Raw genomic sequence first — 19,380 nt, forward strand, 5'->3', positions numbered from 1 at the left:
CCAGCCTGTACTTCAGCGAAAGCTTTCCCGATTTATGCATCGAAAAATTCCTCTGCACCTGTGACTGCGCATATTTTACTTACGAGTGGAAGAATGGCTAGAGGCACATGTTTTGCAAGGCTACTTTAATAAGGCCAACTACCACCGGCCTTTTCTGCACACTCAAAAATTCATAACTAGAACTTCCTTCGTTTGCCCCCTGTTTAACCTCAATGCATCACCTCTTACACAGCCGCGTACTTAGGGCCTGCCCTTCCTTTGCTGCCGCCACCTCATCGCTACAAGAAGCAAGCAGGGCGCGCCTAAAATAACTGTAGCTCAGCTGTTAATCGCACGAATAGACAGCAGTTAGTGCAGTCAGTTCAGGCGGCAACCTATCCACGCAACGACCGGAAAACGCACAAAGTACCAAGTACGGCCGATACAAAGTGAAAGCTAAAGCTGCGGTAACACCACTCTCCGACCAGCCACAGCAAGCAGCAACAGCCACAGTAACACAGCCAGCGCCACCGTATAAAATGATGATGATGAAGAAATCTTTATTTGTCAAGCTGGTGCAGATGTTAGGGCACCCGCCCGGTGGGGGGCTTCCCTATTCCGGGATACCCTGAGCTCGGCTGGTGGTCCAGGCCCTCTTCCCCAGTTCACGCTGGATCCCAAGGTCCGGGCTCGTCAGGCTGTTCGCCCACTGCTTGTAGAAGAGCGAGGTTATTGGGGCAAGGCCTGGGGTCTTCTGGCACTCCCAAATCTGGTGGTACAGTGTACCTGGCGTTGGACAGAAATTGCAGGTAGACGGGTATTGGGTGGGGTATATCGCATGGAGTAGGGTTATAAAAAGAGTGAAAACCTCGTAAGGATCATTTCGCGCTGGCCCCAGTTGGTAGTACTAATTCTAGGCCATCTGATTGATTTTTTGTTGGTTTCAGCGCGCGGCCGCCTGTTATGAGGGCGGTTAATATTTTATTTGGCACTGCCTTATATAAATTCAGTTTTATATCACGGCATGTGGGCAAGAATGGTAGGGCGCACCGTTCATAAACACACAAGTTTACTGTCCAAAAGTTGCCTCTGCTCTGGCGCTCAGGAGGTGTGGTGATGACGTGTCACTCACCTACTTTTGGGGAACCCCATAAGCGTTCGCTTCTTTCTTCCTTTTACCGAGCTGAGTTCGGCAGGCGGCGGGAGAGCAGAATTTGCACCGTATTTGATTGTATTTGTATTTTAAGTATTCCAGTGTAATTACCGTATTTGAATTGTAAGTCTTGTACTACAAGTCTGCATAGGCTGAGGAACGCCATAGTATACCAACAGGTACGGTAGTTACCCAGCAGGCCGCGACACCGGTGCCGCGTCGTGCTGCGTCTAAAGGTGCTGGTTTGCCCCAATATGGTGTTATTCCAAAACCAATGGCTTTTTAAAATTGAGCGAACAGTTTTGTGTTCATCCGTCTCTGCTTCTCCATCACAGGCACCACTTTGTATACTTAGTAAACATCATATATCAGACAGTTTCCTAAAATTATATGTGATTGAGTGTTACTCAAACGAATGCCTCATAGACCGCTATGTTCCATATGCTTTGAGGTTTGGGGAAGTGGGTTGGTTATTTTTCACCACCAGAGAAATACGTGACTATTTTCTTGCCTAATGTTGTCCACGGCAATACCCGTAGCATCGCCTCAAGGATTTTCCCATATGCAACCTGGTTCAACTGCAAAAAAGTCAGGGGTATGTGAATGTACGCTTCTCACTATGTCGGACGCTGTACATAAAAAAAGCTTTTTGAGGTTTCATAGCTTAGTGACGCATCAAAACACGTGTCGTATTCGAAATAAGAGGTGAAATTTCCGGATTTATGTGAACTTGCTGCAGCTGGTTGAGGTATAGTATAAGAAGTTCCTGTGTGTGATAATTACGAGGAAAATTATGTGCTAACAACTTTCCTAAAACAACCTAAGGAGGAATCTGTTTCGAGTAATATTTGTTTCGTTCTTGAGCAGGCGTCACCAATTACTGCATCATAGTGAGCGGTTTTCTATTGGCAACATGGTTCTATTGTGCGAATGACAGGACAATCATAATGCGTACGTGTTTTGGTACCCTATGACGATTTCCACGAAAAGAAAAAAAAGCTTTACATGCAGTGCTGATGTACTAAAATGCATGTCGTACGAAAAGTGCGAGCTAAAATTGCCGGATGGTGTCTATTTCCTGCCCGTGGATGACGGATACTGTAATAAGCGGCTATGCGTGATAAATATCTGCCCGTGTACAAGTGAAGTACGTCTGGCCACAGCCGACAGAGAAGTATCTTTCGTCTATCATTTATAGCAGACACAAGTTTTTTGCAGACTAACCACACGGACCAAGCAGCGCACTGGTAAGCATAGTAGAGTCGAGGCTGTGTTATGACACTAGTCAGACCAGACGGCAATGTTGAAAAGTTCCGCGTCATGCAGTAGCTTTTAGATTGCAATAATTATTCTCTTCCATTGATAGAGCTAGCGGTATTGTCTCAAAGCGTGTGAGGAGTCTACCGGTCACCGTAAAGCCTTATTTGTCAAAACGTGTTTTACACGGGGATTTCCAACAGTAAAATTGTATAAAAACGTACGTTATGCAAGACTGAAGCAAATGTGAACATGCAAAAATATGTAGAAAGGAGGCAAGTTAGGGGCCTTTCTATCTACGAAAATAATTTATTGTGCTGCGTTGTCTATTCCTGTTTTTGATTAGGTGAATGACACCCTCCATAAAAGTTCTGCCAAATAAAACACACACAAGGACCATTTGGAGCCTGAAAGTATAGTTGATGGTAACGAATACCAGGATGAGCAGAGCGCTGTTTGTTTAGCAATTTTAACTTTAGGACAACAAAGCTGTGAAAAAGAAGGATTTAAAAATGTTACTCAAGGAATCAAAACAAGGTAGTCTCTTCAAGGACTACGTATATAGACACGTCGGTTCATGATGTTGCTAATACGTGTGAGAGCTATGTTGGTTGTACTGTATACAGTACTTTGACATAATTTTCTATGCTACGGAACAAACTTATCCAAAGTTGCCCAAAGTTTGCCACAAGTAGTGGCACGGCCCAAAAGTTTTTCACCTGGTTTAAAGGCGCGGCGCGTCTGGTGAAGTCTATTTCGTGTTGGTAACACGAACTGATCGATTCCCTAAATGGAATACGAAGACACTATGCAACGTTGCTCAATATTAACAGAGAGTCATAGAGGAATAGCGGATGAGTCAAGCGCAACGCTAACTGCAGCTAATCAGCCGAGATCTATCAGCATAACGAGGGTGGATTGCATGGTCGCTCTGTGAGATGTTGGTCGCTGCCGTTGACTGGTGTGATAAGGGGACGACAGCCTCCGGCCTGTACTGATTTGCCACTGCCGTGAAAAACAAGCGCGAATTTGCCAAACTTGTGGCGCCGCCCTTTTCTGGCTCTCGTATTAGCCAGAAGACAGTCCCCACTCCATGTAGTTCCGGCGTGTGCTGTGTAAATGTGAACGAGCGTAAAAAACTCGGAGTACACCCTTTTCCTTTCTAACACAGAGAATTCAGCAGGATGGAAACTTGTGCGAGTTGGTACGTCAGCATGATGTAAAAACAGCGTGGTAGGACGAAATACACGAAGAAAGAAACCAGACAGGACGAGCGCTGACTATTAACTGAATTTTGTTTTAACGAAAAGACATATATACGTAAAAACATTGAAACGGCGCATGCGCTAACATCCGTGCCATACCGAACACTGATAAAGATAAAAAAAGAGGAAACAAGTTTGCTCTTACACAGTATCGACAACAAGCAATATAAGCCACTTCTTTATCATGTGAAGTGACGGAAGCCTGACTAATGCACTCGTCACCAAGCCTGTTTATATTGAACGCCTCTATTATTTCGCGCTTTAGCTGATTAGAATGACGGAACAGTAAGACCATTTTATGAAATTGAGGCTGATAGCAGCGCGTAGGACATGAATGACAGTGGTCGGACAAATAAGATGTAGGTGTACCTTTCAAAGAACTAAACTGCTCTCTCAAACGCACATCTACACATCGTCCCGTTTGGCCAACGTAAGAGGATTCAGTTGGGGTGAAGTTCTCAATATCTACATATGTAGGAACCTGATATCCACGTCCATCTTCTCAGGAGAGTACCAGACAGGGCGCAGTACTAATTCACAGGTAAAACGTCGAGTAAACGTAGTAGGTGAGACGCTAACAGCCGGATTTGCGCATCTCATCAAGCCGCATCGTTTCGCATATAGTCTGCGTGCTAACTCAATGTTTTTAGCATGAAAGCGTTTTTTGGCTAGGTTGCTGAACTTCCGAACACAGTAGGCGTTTATCGCCCCTAGCAGGAATCCGCTAAAGCTGTGTGCGGAACGCACGTGAGCTCTCCTATCGGAAATGACGTCGGCGCTAACACCCGCCACAAGTAAATTGGGTGATCTACATAAAAACTTGTCATTCCTTCCTAAGAAAAAGCTGAGGGAAGCGCAAAAGCTTTCTAAGATCCAAACGGCGTCAAAAAGTCGTCAAAACCTTCGCTAAAAGTGCGTCCAATCGGTCGTCAAACCTTCTGTTGTAGCAGCAGCCGAGCCGGTTGATTTCAGAAACAGCCTTTATTCCGAGGCGCACACTGGCAGCCACCACCGAACAATCCACAACCGTGCACATTGCATGATTTTATCTACGCATGAGGCATCAGTGACGCGTGCGCATCAGCATCGGTACGGCGCTGCTTCCAGGAAGAACATAAATAATGATTACTGCGGCGTGCGCGCACGAACGCGACATCACGCCTTCAAAGACCCAAATCGCAAACGAAAGACGAACCCATGAGACGATTTTTCGCACACAACGTAAACGCATCTACAAGCGATCTAAATGTGAACCGATACGCGGTTTATGAGATAAGCGTATACTGTTGCACTCCTTCCCAATGATGGATGCATGTATTGTGTTAGCGAGAACGGTTCCTTTTCCGCGATTTTCAAGTAACAGTTTTGACACAGTAAAAGCCCGGTTTCACGCACGCGCAGTGTGCCCAGAGATCTTATAAGAGCTTCTCGGTCGTCCTACCGGTCTATGGGGAAAAACATTAGTTTTTTTGACAGGACGCCATCGTTTCCACTAAGAAACTCCAACCTCCCCTCGCGGGAACCCCTGTGTAGATGCGACGCATACGCAGAGCGGCGAAGGGACCGCGTTTTATAGCGCGCATAACGTTGGGGGGACTGCGTAAGCCGGTCCCAGTCGATGACGACGTTGGCGTACTTGTAAAGCGGCGTGGACTCTTGTAGCCAAGCGTGGATGTTATCGAACTAAGGCAAGCAAAGTAACAGGAATATGACTTGTGCACTATTCATCGGCCATGCCATTCAGAACAGAGCGTTCGAGGTATGGAAGCGAGCTGTGGATGCATTCGAGGTACTGTAAACATGAACGAATGCTTTGCGCACTTCATTGCTAGAAGCCTTGGTGGTGGTTTACTTCATGATACAAGCTGCCCTATGCGCGTAGTTTGAAACTTGTGGAATAGAAGCTTAGCGTTTGATAGAAATAGGGTCACTGTCACTGCTATGGAGTATTGACGGTCCGGAGTTCAATTCTTCGCTTTAGCATCAGGCGAGAGACTGATTTTCTCTCTTTAAGGTGGCGCCACCCCTCGGCGCTCCTCTGGTCACTGGAATGGGCTGCCACATTGGAGTGCGCAGCATGCCGTTGTATTTGTACCACGTGCGTCGGCGATTTTAATGTTTACGTGTAATTGTGAGCGGATATGTTCGCCGAAACGGCGTATATACAGATGTGTTGTGTTGTTTGCTACACTGACAGCTGCAGAAACTTGCAAGACGTTCCAAAGGTAGGGTGCGTAAACCTCATTTGCATGGAAAGTTATGCCTTTTGCTGCCCTGTATGCATAGAGTTTCATACTAATATATACTAGAGGGAAATCTGGCGCTGCATTCGCGTGCCGCCGTGGGCGGCGCCATTGCAGCTAGCGACGTTCCTCGCCTCCTTGGCTTGGTTAGTCACATAGCTTCTTTTTCGTCTTGAAGCCAAATCAACAAAATTGGTAACATTGTTTTTTTTATTCAGCTTGCATGAACCTTCTAAATAATCCCTGGCAAATACATCTTTCTGGAGGTTTAATTTTATAATGATAAAACAAATTCGATTAATCTTCTGCCGTAATATTGTTGCATTTTTGCAGCCAGAGGCAACTTTTCAGCATGTTTGTGAGCCATGCCAAGGACAAGTGGAACGTGCCTGCCCGGTACATGACGGCACGCTCGCCGAAGCGCGGCTCCCCTAGATGGTGGCGCCAGATTTCCCTCTAGTGTATATTAGTATGAAACTCTATGCCTGTATGCCAGGCTCCGCTCTCTCTGTGTACGAATATCAATACTAATAGCATTCACTTCCACCAGTCTGAATCACAATGGTCTTATTCCCAGCCTGAACTGCTAGACACGTGGATGCGGTTTGTTTAAAGAGAGAGGCACTTATGTACGATTTCGAGGGTCATGTGGTCATGGAAACGCTGTGGCAGTTTACCAAAAATTATAATCAAACGAAATAAAAGCCACTCAATTTTGATATTGATAGCCGACTGTCGCAACCACCGTCCGTCGCGGGAAACAAAATAAATAGCGACAGAAAACGTCGTGAGAGTAAAATAACGGAATCGGGAAGATATACTTCAGCGTGCGCCATCATGCGTTTATGTAATAACAAAAAGTAAGAAAGAACAACGAACGAATCGACGCAAGCACAAAGTCATTGAATAGAGGAAACAAATTAAAGGCGCTATGTATTTGGGTTGGCGCGTTTAATTCAACCAAGAAAGCGCAGGGTCGGTGAAACGGAAGAGCGGCGTAAAAATTTAACGCATTAAGAAACAACTTTTAAACTTTATGCCGCTTTTCAACAAGTCCGAGCGCTTCGCTTGAACCCACAACTTTCGCAGCGGTTCCCATACAGCGCGCAAAGCGCAGTTTGCTTTCGCGGCAGCCCTCCTGTCGCTCTCGCCGCTTAGACCCGCAGGAATTGTTTTTTCCAAGAACAAAAAGCCAGCTGGCCAGCCACGAAGCCTTATTACAGGCATAAAGCATTGCTTTTGCACATGAAGCAATAACGTTTTACTTGAGTCATGCGGCATTCCGGTGGTTGTTCTTACCGTATTGCCATGAAATTGACAGAGTTTCTACGATAAGTAATGATGGGACGTCAGATCATCCCTCGAGAACGACCTTTTTTCAGTCGGGTTAATATTTGGAGTACGGCACTACCAAAAGTTTTCGCTTGTGCACGACGCCGTTTCTGCATCACGCGTGAATGGAAGCGCCACAGCGTGCTTCATTCGGCCGTCCGCGGCCGCTTTGCCGGAGCATGTAGGTGCAAGGTGTTCGTGGACGCGACAAACTGCGCGCATACTACATACAACACAGCATAACAGTTTTGCTCCGTGTGATACAACGAGTGTGCGAAATAATGTTCTGCACTTCCAGGTTGAAAATGTGGTTTGGCGCATTAAGCGTCATCTGTTGCTTGCACTTACTAAATACGCGCGTAAATGATACACGTGGCCTATCTGTTAAAGGTTGTGCCCACTCTCAAAATTCCCCGATCTGAAAAAGACCTTCCGGTTATTTCGGGCATACATGTCCCAACGACTGAAAGTGATGCACAAGTACGCTGCGCTGACCGCCACTGGAATTCCACCGACGAGCGGTTGGCTGCTGGCGTCGCTGTTCGCTGAAACGACGGTGGTGCCATACAACGGCCGCCCGGTACTTATACTCTGCTGTAATAATCACCATCCTCGCGGTGTACGAGAGGCAATTCCCGAAAGTTACAAGAAAGCCGAAAAATACGCTTTCGCATTCTCGCCTAGTTCATCGCCTAGAGCTCTGCCATGAATATTACACGATCTCTTGGTATGATTTCAGGCTAGGTCGGAAGCTGGTAGTTTGAAATCATCATCGCCATCGCCATCATTATCATCATCATCGTCGTCGTCGTCATAATCATCATCATCCTCGTCGTCATAATCCTCATCATCCTTATCAGCCTATCTACGCCAACTTCAGGGCAAAGGTCTCTCCAATTGTCCCGGTCCTGTGCGTTATTTACTATGCCCAATTTATCAGGTGGGAGTAAGGGTTAATGGAGAATACCTCAGTTTGAAATATGCCTTTTGAAACATAAATTTTCGCTCAATATAAACACGCGTAGCGTAGAACAAAATTATATTTGTTTCCGAGCTGCCAAGCCTTCCAAATAAAGCTGTTCAGCGTAGTATTCATGGTACCTGCGACAGGTTGGAAGAGTATCGTTCGGTCGGCTGCAGGAACATCCCCATCCCGCGAGGACGATGTCAAGAACACAGTGCCCGTATGGTTTCCCAAAAGTACTTGCTTCCAGTTGATAGCGGGCATGTATACGCGCCAGGCAGTCTCTTTGACAGCGCACCCGCGAAGAACAATAATTCAAGCAGGTTCAGCGCGCAATGGAAGAACAGCTCAGAAAATATTAAACATATCCCCTTTCGGAAGCTCACAGCCCTCGAAAGTTTGGAAACTTGGTTATCCCATCTCCTGCGGGCATATTAGGCAAAACAAGGAAAATTAATTTCTTGAAAGACCAATTCATTACCAATGGCCGCCTCTTAAGGGGTCAATTGATGCCGCGCGATTCCCCTCAAACATGCCTTGAAGCAGGTGGTGATTTTCAAATCGTAGTCGCTGAGTGAACAGATTTGAGAATGTGAGCGTTTCACTTCCTCTAACGTTTGCCTATCCTTCCAAATGGCAACTTAACTTTGCCTCAGAGAAGCTGCGTATACCAAGGGGCATGCATCGATTCCTGACACACCTTAGAACAGGAAACACGCATCAAGGTATTGAAAGCTGTTGCTGAACCGCGGTAATGCGCATTGGGCAGCATGCTTCAGATCGATTATTCCGCCTCGTGTTTGCGCTCTTTCTTGGTTATTTGACAGTTCTTCTTCAAATAACAATTGTCCCGCCATAGTTGAAGTCGGATTTTATGATTTGCACAAGTCACTGTATCGTCCTGCATTATATTCCACATTTCTTCCTGTTGTCGCCTTCGTATATGTAGTGTACAAATTCACCATTCTAAATATACCTCGAACATTCACTCAGAAAAGACGGCACCGCTTAGACAACAAAAAAACGGCTCGATGACTTCTTTGTTATTCACTTATCAATTTTGCAAAAACGATACTCTAGCACACAACTCTCTTAATGACACGAACAAATCATTGTTTGATTTAGACATCAATGTGTTTTAGCTATCAAAGCGATTCTGTTTTTGTGACTGACGAAGAACAATAGTCCAATGTGATTTTGAGTAAGCGCTGCTCCAAAATCCCGAGGCGACGCGCGGTGGTATTGAGAAATACCAAACTGATTACAGAAAGTATCCTTAATTTTAGCTGTAAACTGTGCAGGGACCTCTGTTTTGGTGTGACTAGAGTCTACCGATGAATTCATGATTGTACTTATAGATTATAATTACTTCCGGAAGAAGAAGAGAAAAGGTATTACCGAAGAAAGGAACCATGAAGCTCTTCAGAAAATTTGCCTAGAGGTAGAGACATATTTACCAGGTTGTAATAACTTAAAAGCTACCTGTACCCTTCTTGCTAGATTTAGGCCCATATTACCCTCACACCAGACCAACCTCGGTTTACGTACTGTAGGGTAAATATTGTTGTACTTTCAGGTAATGCGATTCTTTCATGTAACTTCCAAAGTTTCTTCAGCACAATTCCAGACATGCCGCCGAGGAACCATCGTACTGCAATCTTCTTGGTTGCAATGGCCGCAATGGGGAACGTTTTCTGTGGAAGCCCAATTGAAGAGTTTTTTGAGGTGAGTAGCACGTCCCTGGGATCAACACGACATTCACTCCGGGTTCAAAATGTTTATGCCTGAATAGTCATTCCTGGTAACATTTATTGGAATGCCTCACTGCGAGGTAATACCAGCAAGAAAGGCCACTTGAGAGGCTGCTACACAGCCACCTCTTTTAAGGTGCTCCTTTAGAGATAACTTAAGCAAGCTTGTTGTTGAAGCTACGGTGTAATCTTAATACATCTCAACAGCTCGGAGAGAATCGTCATGCCGGTCCAGCTCTCGGGCTCACGGTAAGTAGTGGGGGCTGTAGCCACCACGTGCCGTATAAAAACCGGATTCGACGACAGTATTTGTATAGCAATTATAATTTTTGAAAGAAAAGAGTCAGACCAATCGCTGTGGCAACACTGACCTTTGGGCCCTCATCTGCCGCGTACAAATGATGCCAAGGCAGTTCTAGCGCACAACTGGAAAACAGTAGATGTTACGCCGTGTTTTAATATTTTTTTCTATGTTATTTCTTGTTCTGCTTGGAACAGCACGAGCGGAAGTTGTGTTCTTTTTGTGCTTGCGTTCGTCTCGCACGTGATAAAGCCTCTCTGCGGCATTTTGAACGCGTCAGTTTTTTTGTTGTTTTGTTCGGCGGCCACTTTTTTCACTTGCGCAAAAACCAACCGAATGAGCATTCCTAACTAAATGGGCGCGGGTGCGGCCTGTTAATTACATATATTTTGCTTGAAATATATCTGCAGCTTTCTTCGCGCTAAATAAAGTGGACATGCATGACAAGTGCCGGTGGTTCTAGGAGTTTCGAACAGTTCTCGCTATTTACACTTCTTGTTAAAGTACCCGGTTAACGTTTGGCCAGAAAGTGTAATTGAGGGGCAAGCGGGTATCTTTTCGAGGCCTCTGTTTCGGTGCGTGACGTCGCGGGGCTGTGATTGGGTCCATGACGCCGCGTGACTGCGGTGGCTAAGTAGCGTGACCGCGGACAAGCTACGACGACTAGCCGGACCCCTAAAGTGCTCTGCCCTGAAAGCAGGGATTTTCGCATAGTTTTTAGCAAGGAATATCACCTTTTACCGGCGAGTCACGCATACGACCGAACACATAGGTTTCGCAAATGCGCGCGTTTCAGCCCGCCCCACTACAGGTGTTCATGAAACGGATTAAGATATGTTTGCAACGTTCCTCTCCTTTTGGCTTTTTCTGATTCCACACTCTCAGTGCAGTTGTTTAGCAGGCGAAGAAAATTTCACAGCCTCTCTGGTGGAACTACGGTATCCCTTCTGTAAATACACCTTCTGACTTCCTAACTCTTCGTTGTGACGTGACAGTATTTTTAATCCATGGCGGAATTCTCAGTTTCCGTTTCGAAGGTGTCCATTTCGCGCACGCATCACCCGCGACGTTTAAACGGAAGGCGCTTGCATTCTAGCTGTGGACGTCGGGGTGCACAGGCGATGACAATCGGTGACGCCGACTGCGAGGGAGTTCGCATCTGTGCGTGCGCGGCACTATGACATGGCCACCTTATCTTTGTTGCCCTATTTGGCCGCCTCTGTGAGGTCAGTTGTGAAGCGCACATAGACCGCTTGTAGCTGGGCGCGCTCCGTTGCTGCGTCATCGCTTGTGCCGTGTAATGATTCTTCAACCGCTACGAGTGCACGGCGAATACTGTGCTTTAGAATTCGGCGCCTGGTTGGTGTAGCTGGTCGCTGACGGCGATGGTGGGTTTCCTTTCGTCCTGCAAGTGACCACGCATTGATGTCAATGTATACGCTGAACAGCACGTGAGAGCATATGGATGTGCGTGATTAAATCTGTTGATATTCTCGCCTACAGGCACATAGCTGCTGGAGCACAATATGACTGCGTTAACTTTATCAATATGACTTCACGATGTCTCTCCCGCTCTCTAAATAAGCAGCGCATGAAATCAAAAATTGCAGAAATTTCGTTCCATCACTCTTGTTTAAAAAGCCGGGTGCCATAAAGGCCAGGTATCGCTCTGAGAACATACCTTGTTGATAGTGGCGTCTCAAAGAACTCTAGCAAAATTCCCTTATTACTAGAAGCTCTTCAAGGGAAAATGGAGAGACTTTAGAACTAAAAAAATGGTTGAACAGCAAATCTTCAGAACCTTACATCTCCTATCCCAGTCCTAAGGCTCCTCATCCACCCTCCCCTCTACCCTCACTCCGGTCTCCTCTGTCCTGAAAGAGGTCTCCTCTGTCCTGAAAGAGCTCAGCTGAGCCACCTAATGTGTGGATGCCAACCCCTTCCTAAATTCCTCCAAACAACTACGTTTCAGCAGTCTGCCATGCGCAGCTGAACGCTTACAACCCAAGACAAAGTCTTGGAGTGGGCGGAGGAGGTGGCAACGGCATACGAAGTATAGGCTGTTTCCATCCCTCCCCCGTTGCCTTTTGTGTTCACGACACTAAATATGTACTGACCACGACCACCTGGAGGCGGGTATTGACGCTGCAGTTGTACATAAAAATACGAGATTTCAGTGTATTAGGAAGGGATTTAGGGGTTGGTGGAGGATGCGGCAGGGTCCGTTTCCGTCGTCGAAAATGCCTGGGGTGTACGAGAGTCGGCAGCGGCGTGTGCCACTACGCTTCCCTCGAGGGAAGAATGGACTTCGGTCCGCACAATATGGATGCTGGTATCCTTGATTGCAGTCGGAACCTTGACCGTTGAGGGCGAGATGCGACCTACACGGTGGTTGCGGCAGGCCTACTGCGAATCTGTGATGATTTCAATGTAATCGGAGGAATCCGTGGTTGCTGCCAGCGTGATGGTTGCCAATTGAGCCGCCGTGGTGCGTGCGTGGCCTGCAACAACCAGTGTGTGAGTAGGGCGGGATGTGTACGGTTAAAATATTTTGCTCAAGGCGCTTTTCTTTATCTTCCTCTCGCAAAATTAAGCAAACATCTACCTTTATTTAAAATACTACAAACACCAGTTATGTATTGACACTCTTCCTCAAATAAGCATAATATTATCTTTTTGTTGAACCATCTTGACGAAAATGAGACATCTTCCTTTTGTTAGATTGGAAATGTTTTGCCTATAGAAACGTGTAATTCAAGAATTCATTTTAACATTTGGTCGGGCGGCCGAATTGAGGAACTTGCAGACAGACAGACAGACAGACAGACAGACAGACAGACAGAGAGGCAGACAGGCAGACAGACAGACAGACAGGCAGGCAGACAGACAATTGTCGTATTTGAGTAGCCCAAGAAAGACTATCATCTTCAAAATGCGTCTGATTTGGAAACCGGGCTGATACAAAGACGACGCAAAGCGCCCACCAATTGAGCAACATGTGGCCTGTTCCAGTGATGACGGGAGCTTTCCCATAACGCTTAAAGATGCTCCGCAACACTCACACTTTTAACCTATGTAGAAACCTATTGCAACCAATATATGTCAGCTGTATTTTACATCTTGTCGCTTTCACTCCCAAGGTAGCCAATAAGAAATAAATCACAGAAAACTTCGGACATTTTCTCTAATCATCCTGAAAATAGAGCTGTCCGTAGAGTTACGCTCGTTCCTGAGCCTCTGGTTGCCCACAGCCGAACTATATATGAGTAAGAAAGCTGGGGTTCTGTATACCTTGAGCGACTAACTTAACCTGCAATTGTTCATGGTTCTGCGAAAGTTATGCATGCGCCCGAAACGCTGAATATCAAACGAGTAGCTCAAAGCTATGATCTAGTGCTGGTGCCTTCTAACGCGTCATAAAATTAAAGTAACAAATAAGCTAAGGGAAACAATATTTACCAAGAAAGTAGAGCTCGGTATGGTTTATGGGGAGGAATGATTTGCGTTTGTTCCTTCCCGCTTTAAACTTGTTTCTTTCCACATACATACAGCACCCCGAGCAATCTGTCTGGGAAGTTCGATGTAACGTAAGACATCAGATATTATTGTCACTACAATTAAGTATGCCCGCGAACAAATATCATCAGCGCGAGCCCAAATGCATGGTCTTTTCTAATTGCCGGTCCACAGCAGTTCTTTACTCCCTGGGAAGTGCAGATTTTCCCTCGCGATAAAAATTCTAGGGATGAATAAAGAACGAAGCTCATTTGAACCATTCTAAAATGACAAATAAAGAAAATGGCTGCGTACGTATCCGCTCAGCTAACTGTGGATATGCAAAGCGAAAACTTGATTTAGCCTGGTTCTTGGTTCTATTTTATTAAGCTTTGATTTGGCTGTAATTATTATGCCCAGGTATACACTCATCGTTAAGCCAGGTATGACGGGTGTGTCTACGTAGACGACTAGACATTAGTGTGATTAGGCTTGGGTAGACGCAAACTTCCTTATCTCATGCTAGCTTCGCGCGCTTGGCATTCCGGGCCCGTGTGATCATATGCCTCTTACCGACGACGGCTCAAAGCCTCTCGCTCGCGCGCAACGCTCAGAGGAGAGGGCCCAGCCTAGTTCTCACCCATAACAGAGTCCTTCAATGCTTTATTGAAGGACTCTGCCCATAGTCAAACTGGCACTGACTATGCGAGCACATGTGCGTCCGAGCCGTCCGGTTTCCGGCGCGGTGCGGCAAAATATCTAGCAGGTTGAACGCGAGCGGGAGCGGCCGATGCGGCGAGTCATCCGGCAGCCAAACCGGTTCCTGCGGCGGAGACGCGTGCACGCAGGGAGGCGTCCTTTTCCCTTCTTGTGTTCGACCCTGAAGGCGCGTTTATACTCCGACTTTCCCGGCGGACTTGTGAGCGGCCACGCGGTCCGCGATGGTCCGTCGGCTAGGCTGCGCCAGTGGCAATTTCTTCCTGTGTACACTTCAGTTCGACCGGCGCCTTCCGGCTGGCGCATGCGCAGAAGGTTTTGCTATTAGTGCGCTGGCTGTTGAGAAATTCACGAAAAGGTCGAGCCTCCGTCTAGCCCGGCTTCTAGTTCACTATAGCCGGGCTGTGAGAGAGGGAGAGGGCGCGGGTGCGGCCAGCCCGCATGGTCTGGCGAGGGGCATTCTACGATACCGGGCCGATGTTTGCAGCGAGCTGCGGGCGTTATAGAGACACGTTACATCTCGATGCCCGTGGCGCCGATGTGCGCCGAACGCATTGGCGGTGATATGACGTTGGAGTGTAGAGGTCCACACATTCGCCAACGTAGCACGGCTGTGCAGCGCGTGTGCGCGCGCCTGCGCTATGTCTAAATATAAACGCGATTTTAGCCATGCGCGAAGCCAGTCTCGTGGTCAGGCAGCCGACCCACCTGCGGAGAGCGCATGCACCAAGCCGGCGGTGGCGGAGCTTGACACGACGAGTCAGGTGGTGCGTTGCCAAGGCTACGGCGGAGCAGCTGTCAAATGAAGGTCAAATTGCTGGCGACGGCGCGCGGCTCGATTAGGTTAGTAAATCTATGATATTAAATAGCCTGCCCAGAAAAACGTGGGTATTTCAGGAAAAACACCCAGATTTTTACGGCTCATTATTATTCAAACGGTAGACATGTGTCTTCATCACTTGTCGCGGTGTTGTATTACGCGCGGTTAACGTGCCATCATCATTGTTATATAAAAGCGTTAATCATCTTCGTTTAACGATGTGCCGAATAATCATTTCGGCACCCCATCCATTTTTTTACTTCCTCTTCTTTTACTACCTGTTTTCGGTGACTACTCTTTCACTCATACGTCCACCTGTTGTCAGTTCTCCGCACTACTTGTATCGCTCCACTCCGCTTCTTTCTATTAATTTGAGAGGTGAAGTTTTTCGTACGCGTTTGTTGCTTGATCAAAGACGCTCGTTTGTACGCTTGAACAAAGAGGCTCGGTAGCACGCGCGTCTTGATCAAAGACGCACGTATTACCGTTGCTTCTTTGTTGTGCCCACTCCCTGTTCATTCGTCTGCGGAGGAGAGTATTATTCAGCATGGGGTTGTTTTATTTCACAAACCCAACCAGTGGACCCCCTTCGCTGTTACAACTATTTATGCGAAATTTTCATATTACATGTTCGCGTACCTCCTTCTCTCCCACTTCTATGCTATGCGTACACTGCATTATTGTGTGCTATACGTTTACGTTGTTCGGTGCCGATTCTGCACCTTTGTAGAAACTTTTACGGCCTCACCCTCGTAGCTAGTCGTTGGTGCTTAAGCTTGTGCTACCTTTAATTGTATCTCCTACTTAGCTTGGTTACTATAGCCGTACGCTCTTGCCAGTGCTATTAAATGCTACAAAATTATCGGCTGCCTGTTTGTATTTTAGGGGCTCACCCTCAGCTCCCTGCTTTCTTGGTGCATTTCGAAGCACAAAAGTTTAATCACTACATCTTCAGCAATCGGGCTGCACGTTGTGTTAATTGACCCGTAGGTTATTGCAATTTATTTTGTAGTGACGGTTCTAACTTGGTGCTGCCCGCCTGTATACAAGCTAGAGTCTGTATCCGCAGCGTCGGGACGGTTCCCACAGATGTTTTCGTGGGATTCACCCCGCGGGTGTTTTCTCCTGAACGAAGATTGGGGTTCATCTTTTCAGGTATTGGGTGAACCCGCATGGCAGATATACAAGCTTTGAGACGGATAAGAACCGCAGCAGGTGGTGCTGGGTACGTGAGTTGTAGGTGTTCCAGTAAGACTAGGCTCGCAGGTGTCTGTCAGCCGGGCGCGTTGACTAGCAAGCTGACCTTCAAATTATTCTAAAACTGTTTTGTAATGCCTAGTTGAATAAGCAGCTTAGTAGAGGATTTCATAGGTAGGCCCACTGCTTGTAGGAATGCCTGGCATATGAGCTTGTACAGGGTGTCTAAGTCTCCTTTAGTGACGGAAATGTATGAAGTAATGTAGCAAACTATGAAAGTTTGCTACATTACTTTGCTTTGCTATTCCTTTGCTACAAAGAAGTGCTTCAATCAATCTTACCATATTTTTTTGCGCTTGAATCAATCTTACCATATTTTGTTCGTTCATTCTGTGTCACCCATGTTTCAAAATTGTATCATAAGTGCAGCAATATCTTTAACATGTGGTTTTTGTGGTGTAACAAGTGCCATGCTATTACCTTCAGATCGGCCTCAGCCCCACAAAGCAATTTGGAGAGGACCAATGTTTGCAAAGAATTAGAGTTCAACTACACGCGCAGCAGCCAGAGGATGCATGTTATGTGTGGTGGTTCCGAGCACGATGAATAATTCCAGCAGCAGAGTATAACTAAGGTCAACTGAGGGAAGCAGACGAGTGTTAAATGTGTTCTCCATAATATTCAAGTATATACCCAAACCACAAAGCCTGCTTGTCGAGTTTTTCATAACAATGAACTGAAGGTTACAGTCCTAAAATTGATAGAAATGTGATGTTTTAGCTTTTTAGCGCTGAAATATGGCTTAACTCAGCCAAAAAACATTTTGACCTAATACAAGTGTCCTCGTATCAGTGTACGAGTACCATTTGCACGACACCGATACTTGTCAAGTACCACTAAAAGTGACGTCTCTGTCTTGTCGCAATCGCAGCGTATACATCACGAAGATGTTACTACGTACCAGTGCTTCCGCAACGGCACCAATTTCGAACCGGAAGACGCACGGGACCTGAAACTCGTCTGGGTGGGCAACAGTTAAAGAAGAAACAAGGCCCTCGTTATCTCGACTTTCACGCAGCCCGATCATGCTGAGCCCACAACGTGCGTACCTGTGTTTTCCAAGTTCTGCAGTGTTCATTATCGGTTTTCTTTACGTGTGAGCGTTTCCCAAGAGCGGAAGCTATGATTGTGATGATGTTGCAGTCCCCCTTGTTTTCACGGTCTTGTTCGCCGCTCTCTGCATTTGCACGGAATGTGTGTCGAAACAGAAACTAGTTTAGCTCATGGTTCAACGTCGCTTTCGAGTGCAGGTTCATTTGCGAGGAAGTATACGGGGCGAAATTCTGGTTACAAGGTAACATGCCAGCTGGGGGTTGTCCACTTCTTAGGAAAATGTAGCGACGTGAAAATAAGTGGAAGGATTCGAAGTAAATTTATGTGACACAAAAAAATGTGCCACATCTAGTGCAAGCTAGAATTGCAGTATTATATGTGACGAATAACTTTCCAAATGCGTGAAGGATCTTCACAGCGAAGCTGTATATGGAAACGATTGAGCAGACCGTCTCCTTGGCTGTAGATCAAGAAGTTTTCTCCTAGCCACCGCCTACGCCGCTTTAACATTTGAAGGTTATACATTTCCTGAAACGATAAGTTCATATAGGCAAAGCCTTTTAAAATCCCTAAATCTGGTACCATTGTTCATAATTTTCAGCACTGTTTGCGCAAGAAGAAAACATTGCGAATATTTGAGGCGACAAATCAATACATAACTGGTAGAAGCCTGCTTCTTTTAATGTAAACTAGATGTGTGCTTGATTTTTGGGAGAGCACTAAAATATGCACTGAAAACAATATTTGGACCGCAAAATGCAAAAACAGCTCGCGCCCGAGCCTAGACATCATGGCGGCAGTCTGAGTCCGACAGTAACGAAATGTTTCAATAGATGGCGCGAGAGCACCGCAACGCGGGAAAATTGAGTGTGTTTTAGCACATCTACGCCATGTTTATCGTAAGAGGAGCCACGCGGGAGGCGTAGAGCGTGAGAGGTGGGCGGGGAAGAGAACAGAGGAATTTACGTGGCAGGGGTGGCAGAAGACTCTTAATTGTCTCGACATTTGCAGCAAAGTTAGCGGATGCGCGAAGTATTACGTTCGCGCGAAGCGAGAAGAGCGGGAATTGAAGAAGCTTCGTTCTTTGGTTTCAAAGAGACGTGGGCGGGGATGCATCGGGCACTTAAGAACCCACCATTGCTACAGATTTGCGGGCTTCCATCCTCAAGGAGTGCAAGGGCGTTGAAAATTTTTTTGGCGCTGCTTTTCCGGCGTCCCTTGTACCGCCGTTTTAGGCGAAGCCTAATGGCTAGAGACCATGTAATTTTTATCTTTGCGAACAAAAAGTCAAGTGTACTTGCAGCGCGGGGCTTTATAAAAGGAGCGTAAGGGTAGGGTGGTGCCACTGTACTGTAGAGGAAAGCACCAAGGTGGAGTAGGTTTCTGCGAAAGGAAAACTTGACATGTACCTGAAATGCAGCCGTTCGGCTGCAATGGTTTTAGCCATCTGGTAATTTTTTCGTCCGCAGGAGGTAACTTCACCCGAGGGTTGTCCTTAAACTCGCTTTAAGTTGTTCAATTCATCCTCGCGCTACCAATGGCAAGCCTCTGGTTACCTCATTTGGTAGACCGTATGCCCTAGATAAGCGGTGGCCCTAGGTCGAATCGTAGGCCAGGGCAATTTGTTTCTACTGTAAAGTCTGTGAGAAGCCTCTATAGCTTTCCTTTGAAGCTGTATGGCTGCATTTGAAGTGCAGACGGAGACGAAAACAAAATGGGCGCAGCTTGGACTAGTGGTGCAGGGCTGAAGAAACACCAGAGCTTGGGGTCGACCAAGCTTCTTCCTACATTGA

The 19,380-nt window shown here is 46.5% G+C and overlaps 2 long non-coding RNA genes across 2 annotated transcripts in view; one reads left to right on the top strand and one right to left on the bottom strand.

Moving 5' to 3' along the window:
• The window catches only part of LOC144180543 (uncharacterized), a 25,131-nt gene continuing 5,751 nt past the window's right edge, over positions 1 to 19,380 (bottom strand). The window contains exon 3 of the long non-coding RNA XR_013324456.1: positions 1 to 765. This is a non-coding gene — a long non-coding RNA (uncharacterized LOC144180543). The remainder of the gene's footprint in view (positions 766 to 19,380) is intronic.
• LOC144180542 (uncharacterized) overlaps positions 2,254 to 19,380 on the top strand; it is a 27,861-nt gene continuing 10,734 nt past the window's right edge. The window contains exons 1-3 of the long non-coding RNA XR_013324455.1: positions 2,254 to 2,379; positions 9,810 to 9,918; positions 17,406 to 17,575. This is a non-coding gene — a long non-coding RNA (uncharacterized LOC144180542). The remainder of the gene's footprint in view (positions 2,380 to 9,809; positions 9,919 to 17,405; positions 17,576 to 19,380) is intronic.

The sequence above is a fragment of the Haemaphysalis longicornis genome, unplaced genomic scaffold (genome assembly GCF_048455015.1).
Source record: "Haemaphysalis longicornis isolate Haplotype H1 unplaced genomic scaffold, Haemaphysalis longicornis Haplotype H1 scaffold_4, whole genome shotgun sequence".
NCBI classification, from domain to species: Eukaryota; Metazoa; Arthropoda; class Arachnida; order Ixodida; family Ixodidae; genus Haemaphysalis; species Haemaphysalis longicornis.